The sequence below is a fragment of the Gorilla gorilla genome, chromosome 2, assembly GCF_029281585.2.
Source record: "Gorilla gorilla gorilla isolate KB3781 chromosome 2, NHGRI_mGorGor1-v2.1_pri, whole genome shotgun sequence".
In the NCBI taxonomy this organism is placed as follows: Eukaryota; Metazoa; Chordata; class Mammalia; order Primates; family Hominidae; genus Gorilla; species Gorilla gorilla.
The window spans coordinates 132,924,774-132,937,393 of NC_086017.1; the positions used below are offsets into that span (position 1 = coordinate 132,924,774).

Genomic DNA, 12,620 nt, shown 5'->3' on the forward strand with positions numbered 1-12,620 from the left:
GAGGATGTGGAGCAACAGGAAGCCTCATTGCTCCACATCCTCAGTAGCATTTGGTATTGTCAGATTTTTGGATTTTAGCCATTCTACTAGATGTGTAGTGGTATCTTACTGTTTTAATTTGCAGTTCTCTAATGAGGTATGATGCTGACCATCTTTTCATATGCTTATTTGCTGTCCGTGTACCTTCTTTGGTGAGGTATATGTTCAGATCTTTTGCTCCTTATTAAATTGGGCTGTTTGTTCTTTTATCTTTGAGTTATAAGAGTTCTTTGTGTATTTTGGATACCAGCCCTTTATCAGATATATCTTTTGCAAATATTTTTTCCCCAATCTTTGGTGTGTCTTTTTATTCATATAATGGTTGATACATGTTTCTGCTTTAAGGAGGAAGGGTTTTAAAAATACAATTTACAGTAGCAGTAAAAATAAAAATTTATTGCAAATGTCTTATGTTCACTCTCAGGTGATGTCAGGGAACTATGGACTCAGCAGGGTTTAATTAAAGGGGAGTGTCAAGTCCTGGGGGCTGTGGCTGACAATCCTCCTTTATTGGCAATTGTGCAGCAGGGCTGGGAGTAAGAAGACAACCCAGTCCTGAGCTGCATCACTTCTAAATTAAGAATAATTCAGGAACTGTGTTTACAGTGCAATCCTGGCCCTTCTCACATAGATTATATTATGCATAGGATATGAATTTCTGTCCATGAATCCAAGTACATATGAAATCATCACTTTGAAAATTTCCTTTAACTCAACTTAATCCCACTGGTGAGCTTCAATTCTGCCAGTTGAACAAGAGACTGTAACTGGGTCATGCAGGAGTCTCCTTCCTTTCCTGCAGCCCAGTCAGAATTCAAGAAGTTCACCTGGTAACTGGAAAATGATGGAAGGGCCTCACGTCCCTAGTCTGTCCTGGTTGCCATTGGCACCCTTACTATCTGAGCCCACAGTGGTCTGTGAAGTCCGGCAGCTCCCTGCCCCCATGCCACAGTGGGTAATGAGAATATCTACTGATGCTGGGCCCCATGAGCAAAGCATGCTGCCTTTCTAGGCATGAGCCATCACACATGAGGTTGCTACCCCCTCGGGAGCACTGATGGAGGGGCAGTTGGGTTTCTACTGCTCACAGGACCCAGACAACCATCCGCTGCCCTCCCTTCTTCTTGCACTTCAAAAGCACTCTCTTCCTCTCCTTTCACCTCTAAGCCACCGGTATCATCTCTTCCATGGGCTTTCACAAAAGTCTGGATGAACCTTTGAACTTGTATGTCTTCTGCTTTCCCCCTTGCACAAACCTCTGCATCAAGAAAGCTTAGAAAACAAACACTAATTAACGTTTCAATAAATAATGCTGCTCTAATTATTTGTGGAAACTATTCTGTGTTAGAACTACCATCAGCACCGTCTCCTAGAGTGCTTTTAGACTTGACCACTGGCCGCAGGAGGCCACTTCCATATAACAACAAACAGATGGCTGAAATTGGAAAACTCAGCTAAATGTTCAGATGTTTCTAGACTCCCACGGGTTTCTGGCTCTGGCACATGGAGTAGATCTTGACTGTGTGGTCCTCAGGGGACTCTCTCTGGTGAAGTTTGGTGAGGTCAACTTCCACACCCACACACACCAGCTACTGTATGTAGCCTGTCCTCCTCTGGTTGCTTCTACTTGCAGCCTTGGCCTCTTCAGTCCTGAGAGCGTTGGAGAATGAGGCAGTGGAGGAAGCAGCCCCACACAGAAAGCAGTTTCTGAAGTAACCTCAGCAACTTCCTCCTCACCAAACACAAGGAACTGATCTTCTCCACTGGGCTCGGCCTCTGGTCAGCCAAGGACAACACTGTTGACCACCATCACAGTTGGCCCCACTCCACCCTTGGCTCTGATGACATATGTGGGAGTCAGAGGAATTTTGATTGGCTGACTGCTGGCCTGTCACACAAACAAGATGGGGCAAGGGGGTTGCGATCTGACTTGACATGTGAAAAAAAAAAGCTGTGGTCAGCAACCCCCTGCAACTGTTGAAAGGCTAATTCAATCTCTGACTCTTTAACAAAAGTGATCTTGTTCACTGCCTGTTCTGCCCTGAGAGCCTTCTCTGCTAGGAGGTAGGTTGACTGACTCAGGGAGAAGGGTGCTGGTGGCAGAGCTGCCAATGGGTGAGGGTCCTAGAGACTATCGACATGAGGGGCAGTTGAGAACACTGTAGTATTTAGCTGAGAGAAGAGACTGTTAATAAAATTTACAAAATCAGCTTTCAGCTATTTGGAAGGGTTTATATAAAAGGATAAAATAATATGTTCTGGTAGTTCTAGAAAACAGGACAGAGACAAGTAGCTGGTACTTATGGATTGGAGGAGTGAGTGGCAGTAGTTTGGGGATTATTTATAAAAAAGACATTTTTCTGTTAACTCTCTTTTTTAATAGTGAATTTCCCAACCTCACAAGTAAGAAAGCACAGGCTAGACACGCATCTGTCATGACACTGAAGGGGTCCTTGCTTGAGTGAGAGACTGGAATGATGAGTTTTGAGGTCCCTTACAGTCCAGCAACTCTAGCTAAGTTGGAGAATAAGAGAATTCCATGACACCATATCACCCCTCATTTCTGCTGCCTGCCTCACCATTCATCTCTCTTTACTCCTTTTAATATCATTCTACGTTACAGCATTGGAGGAGGCTGCTCTAAATAGGAACTGAAATAAGCAGATTAAAGAAGTGCTATGGAAGGGAAAACAATAAAACAACTTGTTTTTTTAAGAGCCTACTATTGCCAGGATCTGTGCTAAGCACCATATATATGCCATGCTATTTAACCGTCATGACATGCCTATGAGATATTTAGTATTACTTCTGTGAGGAAGCCAAAGCTCAGAGAGGTTAAATAACTGCCCCAAGAACACACAGGCATTAAGTAGTGGAGCAGGGTTTGAACACAGGTCTCTATGACTCCAAAGCGCAGTGTGATATGTTATTTTTACTGATCTGTTTATGGAAAATGATACTGCTTTCTAATTTAGTATTAACACAAAGATTTTTTTCTAAATAGATTTACTTAAAGTATGTTATAAAAATACTATATAAATAATGAAACAGATTTTACATGAGTATGAAGTGGTATTAGTAGCTAGAATGATGAAAGTTTGGGGAATACTACTCCAAATATTTTGATAGCTAGCCTTTCAATTTAGCCTGTCTTATATTTGGACTGCTGAGTACAAGGAAAAGAAGGAAACATGAAAATTAAGTGAAATATGAGTTACTTCCCCTGTGCTCTGATAGGTGGGTAATTGATCATATGTCACAATAAGAAAATCAAATGAACCCTTTCAAACAACAGCAAAATCTGTGATTGTAAAATCCAGAGGAAAACCCCAGGTGGGATCTATCTGTATGAAGGATGAAATTTCCAAGGTCTGAACATAGAATGGCTGAGAGGAAGTGATGACCCTGTGAGTCAAGACCCTGGACTCTGGGGGAGCCCTGTGGGTTTGAGAAGCCCTGGGTGAAAGGTGAAGGGTTTTACAGACCTGTTTACAGACCTCTGTAGTGACAGAAGGGAGATCTTTGTGCAAAGGTCAAAGTAAGAATTGGGAAAGTCTGAAAAGAAAACAGGAAAGTAATAATGAAGATGAAATAACTACTTGGCATACTCTGCCACATGATTTACAGGCAAGGTTTCCTTTGTTTTTCACAACAATGCAGCAAAGAAGTGATTATGAGTCACATTTCATAAGTGAGAAGACTGACATTCAAACATGTTCAATAACTGGCCCACGGTCCAGTGGTCAAGCCAGGACTGGACTTCGGACCACCAGTTCCAAACCTACACCCCTTCCTTTGCACCACACGCTTTTGTGTGGATGAGCCTCCCCAACCCTGTCAACAACAAACTGTCACTTTGTCACTTTTAATGTCTCCTGCTTCACAGGACACAGCTAGCCTCCAAGAGATCAGGGAGGCATGCCCAGAGGGTGCTGCTTCTCTCTTTTTAAGCTCAAGTGCCACAGACCTCAGAGGCACATAAATGTCCCCCACACTGAGCAGAGGACTTTGCAGTGCCTGATCAGGGCAGAAAAAGGAGGCATGCACCTGGGGGAGGATCACATACGAGTGAAACCTGTCCCCGCTGAAGCACTAGGTTTGGAGAAATCTACTGGGCATTTACACACCTTTCCCACTTCTGCTTATGACTTGTAGCCAAACTCAAGAGTACCACCCACTTCCAGGAATAGTGTACCAAGGTAACAGAAACATTCTAGATTCATACAATTGGGGTTGGATTAGGATCATCTGAAAATGAAGGTTGTGTATGTCAATTGCCTTCTAACAGGATGGGTGGAGAGATGTACTTAATGAATGATTTTGGGGAAGGGCTAGAAGTGAAGCACATGGCCTCTCTGCCCTCACTCATTGAAGGCTGTCTTCTGAAGCCCTGTGGAGCTCAGTGCCTGCCACATGGTTGCCCACATTTGTTGAACTGAACTGCATTTTCATCTATGGGCTTCAAAGGCTGTGTGTACTCTGGAATCTCTGGGAATCTGTCAGGGAAGGTGTCTTTGTCATGTTTGTGGATGGGGCTCCCTTTGGGGGTTTCCCAGGGCTTTACACTCATGCTCCGAGGGTACGTTTGTAGTCATTCTCATCAGTGGAAATGCCCACCTGCCGGCAGAAGTTATTTGGAACCAAGCAAGAGCACTGTCCCTGGCTGTGGTGTTGTTTCTCTAGTCAGTTCCCCTTTCTGTATTTGAGCTCTACCGTCAGTCCTGGCATTATTTCTCTCTCTACAAGGAGCCTTAGGAGGTACGGGGAGCTCGCAAATACTCCTTTTGGTTTATTCTTACCACCTTGCTTCTGTGTTCCTTGGGAATGCTGCTGTGCTTATGCATCTGGTCTCTTTTTGGAGCTGCAGTGGACAGGCATTTGTGACAGGTATGTTTGTGGAGGCTCAGACGCCTAGGGAGTGGCATGAGATAAAGCCGCAAGCTGCATCTGGGGCAGAAATGCTGATGTGCTAATGGCCGGCCAGAGAATGAGTAAAAGGGATTGCAGAGAGCATGCTTAAAACCTCTGACCATCAGGTTTGCTTCTCAGATTGACTACATTGGAGGTGGGATATTACAAAAATCTGTCTCTTCCTGCCAGATCCCTTCATCTGTTTTTCGTGAGCTAAGAGACAAAATAGGCAGGAAATAGAAGGTGCCACTTACCAAATAATTGGCAGCTGTTCTTGGCTTTGGGGTGCTGGGGTCTCCGAGCAGCCTCTGCTCTAGAAGAAACAGTCCAAAGATGTCAGCTGGCCTCGCCTGAGTCCCCTGTGCCAGTGGGAAATCCAGAGAAGGGGGATTTCCTCCTCTTGCAGCCTCTCTGCAATGGACTTACTTGGCTTTCCTGTTTGACCTTTCCCTTCTCTGGTCCAGAGACCCTTCCCCAATATTTCTTCCCATCCAAGTGCCCCATCCCAATATTAGCCCCACTTGGCACCAGAGAACAAGATCTAATTTAAAAAGAAATATTCTTGGGTCAAAAAAGAGCCCAAGCAAGTGATTGAACATACTGTGTTTCACATACGGTGAACCTATTTGCATTTGCATTTGCAAACGGGCTTAAAATATCATCTCTATTAATAGTAATTTAAGGTTCTGGAGAGCCAGGTGAAAATAGTTTTTGACAAAGGGAACTTCCTACTCCCCTTAAACTGTAATAATGAAGGAAATGAACTGTTTATCTTACATGTAACCTCAATCTTGGGACTAAGGCCCTGTACTAAAATGCGTCTATTTATGTGCTCAGACTTGCAGTTTGTGTTATGTCTGCTGCTGCAGATACCATTAATATTATTTATGTGAGCTATCCTGTGTATAATGGAAGCTTTTATAAATCTCTATTTATTTATTCCTAATATAGTTATTAAGTGCTTGCTATGTTCCAGGTACTAGGGACTTAACAGGTAGCATAAAAGACATAAGGAAAAGCTGCACTCTTGTTTTCTAGCCTAGTGGAGAAATCACATTAATTTAATCACACTAAACATGACTACATAGCAATAGTGCTTTAAAGGGAAGGAAATTGTTCTATGTGACTATATCAGCTGATTAATTACTAAGCCTTTGCATTTGATATTTTGGTTAGTCTATTCTTCTTGAATTTTATATGCCTCTTCCTGGGTGGGGGTGAGGATGGGATTTTATGGAGTTGAGGCTAGGGCAGGTAGGGAGAAAACATGAGAAAGATGAAGAGATAAGCCAAGCCAGATTCTTCAGCAGAAAAATCAAGGTTGAAATACCATGTTTCAAAAATCAGACTGAGGTGGGAGTTGAGGTTAGGGGTCCCTAGGCCAGGGGATTGAAGCTTCAAAGAGATAAAACTAGAGCAAAAGCAAGCACAGAGAGTGGCAGAGAGGTCCCTGGGCATTTTTCCACAGTCCATTCTAGTGCTGGCAATCCACCTTTCATGGCCAGGCAGGTAAGAGTATTTGTGGGGTGGGAGAAAGGACAGGGCCATAGGCTGGGCACACAGCCCTTTACTCGCCCTTATCTCTCCTCTCTTCTCCCATAGAGTGCTGTTTCCGAACTGTACATTGGCTTACACTCGGGCTGAGGTTTGGGAAATAGGCGCCATTTTGAATATGTGTGGAGGAAGAAAAGTGTGTCTTCAGCACTTTCCACCTCCCCATCGCGGCCCTGAGACCTCAACACCGGGAAGCATCTCGTTCCCTATCGGTCCTCCTTTATTCATGGATGGATATGATTCCTTTCTAAGTTCCATGTCCTTTTTAGATAAATTAACTTGAACCTAATGCCTAATGGCTTAAAAACAAAAAAAAAAACCCTCTTCCTTCCAGCTAGCATTTGCATTTTAACAGGGGCTTTCAAAAAATGCCTTAGCCCAAGGAATGAGTAATGTGGGAATTCCAAGCAGCAGGGTAGGACTGATGCACAGAATGGGGAGAGAAGGCCCCTCAAGTTGTGGCCCTGAAATGTTGGCTTCCTCTCTTTGACCATGATGCAGTTTCTGAGAAAACAAGAATCAGGCTACCTTAGGGGACCAGGATGGGCATGGCTCTCTTTTAGTGAGTTCTATGAGCCTCATACCTGGCAGTCAGAGCCCTCGAGTGGATGAGCACAGACTAGAAGAAGCACTGTGAAACTTTGCATGATCCTTACCTTTTTGGCAAAAAGGAAAAAAAATCGTTCTCAAATTCATCAATAGTTTGAAATAGGGTGTGTCTTGATTCAGAAAGTTTCGATTCTAGATACAACTCGGAGAACTAGGCGTATGTCTTGTACACAGATTTGCTCTTGGGGGACCGGAAAAGCTAAATGCTATCGCCATGCTATGCTCCTTCTTCTAGGCCAGTGAGGGGAACGCACTCTTCATTTTAATATTTCAGTTGCCTACAATATTGGAAGGTGGATAAAAGCACCCTCTGCTCCTTCTAAATCTGCGAAGACATTTCTTCTCTGCACCTACTCATCCTTGATGCAGCTCTCCTCATGTCTGTATGGAAACACTGTGCTCTCAAATGAGTTTCAGAAAGAACAACTCACGAAAGAAAACAAGCATTCGGTCAGAAAAATCTCCACAAATGGGGGATAAGGGGGATTTGCTCCAAGGAGAGACTGGAAACCAAGTCAGACATAAAATCCAGCCTAAGCTAGAAGGAGACATGGCTGGTGGGAGCTTGAGGAAAACAGAGCTCAGGATGGAGGACGTCTCCACCTCCAGTCATGTCCTCTGTCCACCAGACACCAAGAAGTGTTCATGTTCCATCGAGGCAGCCCTCACACCCATCCCTTCCTCATCATGCCGACTGCCTCTGTACTGCTTCAGGCTCACCATCTCAAGTCGACGAGCCCATAATACTGGCTTTCTTGATCACCTTGATACCAGCCGTCACCTCTTGACAGGCTTATTTTCTTTAAGCTGTCATTACACCACTTTTCTGCTCCCAAACTATTAATTCCAAACTTCCAATTTTCTGTTAAATTAAATATGAATTCCTTATTTGACTTTCCATGCCCTATTAAGCTATCTCGCTCCTTGCTTTACTTATAGAAACTAATCTCCCATTATTTATCCAAAGACAACCTCTGCTGCAGTCCAGTCAGCTTTTCTTACTGTCCTATAAAAATTCCATGGTCACTCCTCCATTTCCACGTGTCCTTAAAAACTGTTACTTGATTGTGTCTCAGAAAGTTGTCAAAGAATATATACCAATGAAAAGCATCAAAAAGGTTATACTTGATGTTATGTGTGTATCAAAAATATGGCTGAAATATTTATCCAGTGAAACTCAATCAACACTAAAAAGTGGTTCTTTCGGAAGCATCAGTTCTTTGAGACCCATTAAACAGATGCCTCGGATGCAGGGTTATGTATTATCAGGAATCTGTCTAGGGAAGAATTATTGGAAGCTTGCAAAGCCTTTCAAGGGCAGAGGAAGATAGCTACCACGTTGAGTTCTAGGAAATTAACAATTGTTATTGTTAAAGGAAGACAGCGTTTCTCAGAGGAAGACTGTTAAACAGTGCAGTGGCCCAGGCTAACAGCCCTCATAAGTGGGAGTATCAGAATGAGTGGACTTAATTACTTAGAACCAATACAGGGTGGAACTTCATCCGCTATAACAGAAATCAACTCGTGCAAGTTCTAACATGCAGGGTACAGTTCTGAGACCAAGCCTGACTCACCTGTCACAGCTCAGCTCAACTATTACCACCTTTACACCACCCTTCCAAGCTGTAGGAGTGCTTGCTGTTCTCCATGTCTTCTGAAGCCCTGGATCACTTGTAGCCAGCTCAGCAGACTCTACCCAGACAGGGATCCTTTAAATGTACCATATTGTCTACTGTGTTAAAAATGAGAGGAACTGACTCAGGGTGAGAGCGATGGAGTGTCCAGATGTTCTCCTTTATTTCTGCTTATTCCTGGAAATGTAATGAGAATCTTAGAGGTGAACTGAAAAGTTATGAGTTCAATCACTTACTCAATTCGAGATTCGCTCCTAAAATGTCTCTTCTGTGTTACTACCCCCACTTTGGTTTGAATAGTACTTGTGACAGGGAGCTTATCACCTCACAAGAAAATCCAGTCATTGTAGCTCTCTATTAAAAGTTTTCCATCATCTGGAACTGAAATCTGGCTCCCTGTAACTTTTAGTTATTGGAACTACTTGCCCTTCAGCAACAGTGTATGTATCCTCCCGTGGAAGGGCCCTTACATATTTGCAGACACCCAGCATATACTTGCAATCTTTTCTTCTTCAGGTTCATTACCCTAGTCCTTTTAGTTGTTCTTCATTTGACATAATTTCATTATTCACTAGTGAACCTTGCCGCCCTTCCCCTTGATAAACCGAATTTGTCAGTGTCATTCAAGTATAACTGACCTCACAGAACGTGATACCACAAGCGATGTGGTCTGATTAGCACAGAGTTCAGTGAATGAATCCTACACTAGGATTGGATGAAATTTTAGTTAGCCATACCACACTAACGCTTATGTGATTTTTATGTTTACTATGGATAGACTATTTCTCCTGTGTCCACTTCTTCCTCTTACACAGTTGTTATTTCAAAACTGAAGTACAGATTCTTACACTTACCCTCAGGAGATTCATCATGTTAGTATTAGTCTCTCTTTTCAGGCTTTATGAATGTTAATTCAGCTAACCCATTTTTGAGCTATCTGTCTCATTTTGTGCCATCTGCACAGCATAAGTTTGATTTCTGTTGCTTTTATTAGTAGTTTTACTAAATACATAAAAGTGAAATAGTGAAACACAGAGTCTTGTAGCATCCACTGTGGGATCAGTCTTTTAGACAAGAATGATGCAGTTGCTGAGTCAAATGAATAAATGAATAAATCAAACAATACTTTGTCCTCATTTCCCATATTGATCTATCACCATATCCTGTTAATTATAATTCTAAATATTTCTTGATCTATCCACTTTTCCCTTACTTCACCTGCTACTATCCCAGACCAAACAGCCATCTTCTTTCACTCAAACAATTGCAGTAGCCAACTGATTGGTCTTCCTGCATCTGTCGTGGCTTCCCTATCATCCATTTACTACACAGAAACCATGGTCATCTTTTCAAAATGCAAATCTGATGACATCAGTTCAGCTCTAATTTCTTTGGTGGTTCACATATAAAGACGGAAATCTTTAACTGACCCATAACACACGTGTGATCTGGCCCCTGCTCACCTCTTCAGCCTTGTCTTTCACCTGTCTCTTCATTTTGGCCACAGGGACCTCCTCGTACCTTCTCTCACGTGCCCTCCTGCCTCAGCACCTTTGCATATGCTGTTCCCTTTGCCGAGAACTCTTCCTGTCAACTCCCAAGCCGTTCACCTACTTAGCACCTACCTATTCAATCTGTTCTGTTTGCCTATTGGTACGTTACAAACTGTCCCCAAACTTAGCAGCTTAGAACAATGAATCCTTTACCCTCTCTCACAATGTTTGGGGTCAGGAATTTGAGCAGGCCTTGGCTGATTTTTCTGTTCCTCATGCCATCAATTGATATCACCTGATGTTATTAAGCTGATGGATGGGCTGATCTGGAGATGCACTGTCCAGTTTGGTAGCCACTGGTTACCTGAAATGCAGCCAGTCCTAATTGAGATGTGCTATAACTATAAAACACCCACATGATTATTGAAGATTTGGTGCCACCAAAAAAATTTAAAATATTCGTTAATAATTTGTATTCTGATTACATGTTGAGAGTATAATATTTCACATACATCAGATAACATAAAATATGTCATTAAAATTAATGTCACCTATTCCTTTTTAATTTCTTTAATGTGACTACTACAAGTTTTCAAATTATATCTGTGGCTTGTAATTGTGGCTTGTATTATATTCTTTTTTTCTGAGATGGAGTCTTACTCTGTTGCCCAGGCTGGAGTGCAGTGGCGTGATCTCTGCTCATCGCAACCTCTGCCTCCCAGGTTCAAGTGATTCTCCTGCCTCAGCCTCCTGAGTAGCTGAAATTACAGGTGCCCGCCACTATGCCCAGCTAATTTTTGTATTTTTAGTAGAGACGGGGTTTCCCCATAATGGCCAGGCTGGTCTCAAACTCCTGACCTCAGGTAATCTGCCCACCTCGGCCTCCCAAAGTGCTGGGATTACAAGCATGAGCCACCACACCTGGCCTGTTTTATATTCTTATTGGACAGTGCTGATCTAGAGCAGGAGTCAAGCAGTTTTTTCTATGAAAGGCCACATAGAAATGTTTTCAACTTTGCAAGCCATGCAGTCTCCATCATAGCTGTTCAATTCTTCCATTGTACTGCAAAAGCAGCCATAGATAATAATTTACAATAGACATAGCAGTGTTCCAGTACAACTATTAATAAAAATAGGTGGTAGCCAGATTTGACCTACAGGCTGTAGTTTGCTGACCCCTGATCTAGAAGATCCAAGATTTTATTCATATGTCTGGTGGCTTGGCAGGGATAGGTGGAAGGCTCAGCTGGGACCATTGACCCAAACAGCTATACAGTCCTCTCCAGCATGATGGTCTCGGGGTAGTGGGACATCTTACATGGTGGCTCAGAACTCCAGATAAGGTACTCCCAGAGAGACAGATAGAAGCTGTGAGGCTTCTTATGACCAAGCTCTCGAAGTCCCAGAATATCCCTTGTACTGTATTCTATGGTCAAACAGGTCACTCAGGCTAGCCCAGATTCAAAGAGAGGAGATCCAACTCTACCTCTTCATGGGAGGAGGAGTAGCCAAGGATATGTGTTTCTTTTTAATCTATTATATCATTCTTCAGATCTCAGTTTAGGCTGGTCCTGTTATGGGCTCTCAAAGTACCATGAACCTCTCTTTTGTAGCACTTGTCATAGCTAGTTTTACATTTCTCTGTATGATTACTTGATCACTGTCTTGCTTTTCTACTAAACTGTAGGCAACCACGTGAAGAGGAACTGCTTCTGGTTTTGCTCATTATATTCCTAGCACCAAACACAATGCCTGGTTCAATAAATATTTGTGGAAGAAACGAATGAATGAATGAACCAATAGCAAATGAATGAATCAGTAATAACTGTATCAATATTAATCCTACATTTCTCCATATTGCTGTCACGTATATCATGAGATACTCTGTCAGAAGCCTTGCTAAAATTCAAATATATTTGATTCCCAGTAACCTTCTTATTTTGTAGTTCAGAAACTTTATAAAGAAGGAAATAAGCCTATCTTACTCCTCCCAGTATCTCAAAGAGGGTTTCTGCCCTGAGCTGCTCAAGAGGGTTTCTGCCCTGAGCTGCTGTTCATTCTGCAAACACTGCTCGAATACCCACTGTGTGCCAGGTACAGAGAGTTCTTCTCCGCTGTAATCTGGACAGGCACCAGCTTCCCAGCATGGGTTTGGGCTTCAGGTGCACACTACTGTGTACCGTCTAAGCCACACCTAGAAGAGCTCTGGGGAAATATGACTACTTGGGCAGAAAAGGAAGGAACTAAGAAGAGGTATCTTTGTGTCTGAGGTCTGAAGGAGCGTGTGGGCTCTTGTTCAGGCAAAGGGCAGGATGAGGGGAGGTGGGGTGGCAGCAGCCAGTAATGGGGTGGGACAGGGGAATGCAGAGGATGAAACTTC

At 43.0% G+C, this 12,620-nt stretch overlaps 1 protein-coding gene across 2 annotated transcripts in view; it reads left to right on the forward strand.

Moving 5' to 3' along the window:
- CD86 (CD86 molecule) overlaps window positions 1–12,620 on the forward strand; it is a 67,019-nt gene that overhangs the window by 17,781 nt on the left and 36,618 nt on the right. Inside the window, exon 1 of one of the 2 annotated variants that reach the window (XM_055383782.2) lies at window positions 4,665–4,926. The exons of the other annotated variant lie outside the window; for it this stretch is intronic. The gene's annotated coding sequence lies outside the window, so the exon portion shown is untranslated. Of the gene's footprint in view, window positions 1–4,664; window positions 4,927–12,620 lie in introns of those variants that run through there. 2 annotated transcript variants of the gene reach the window in all.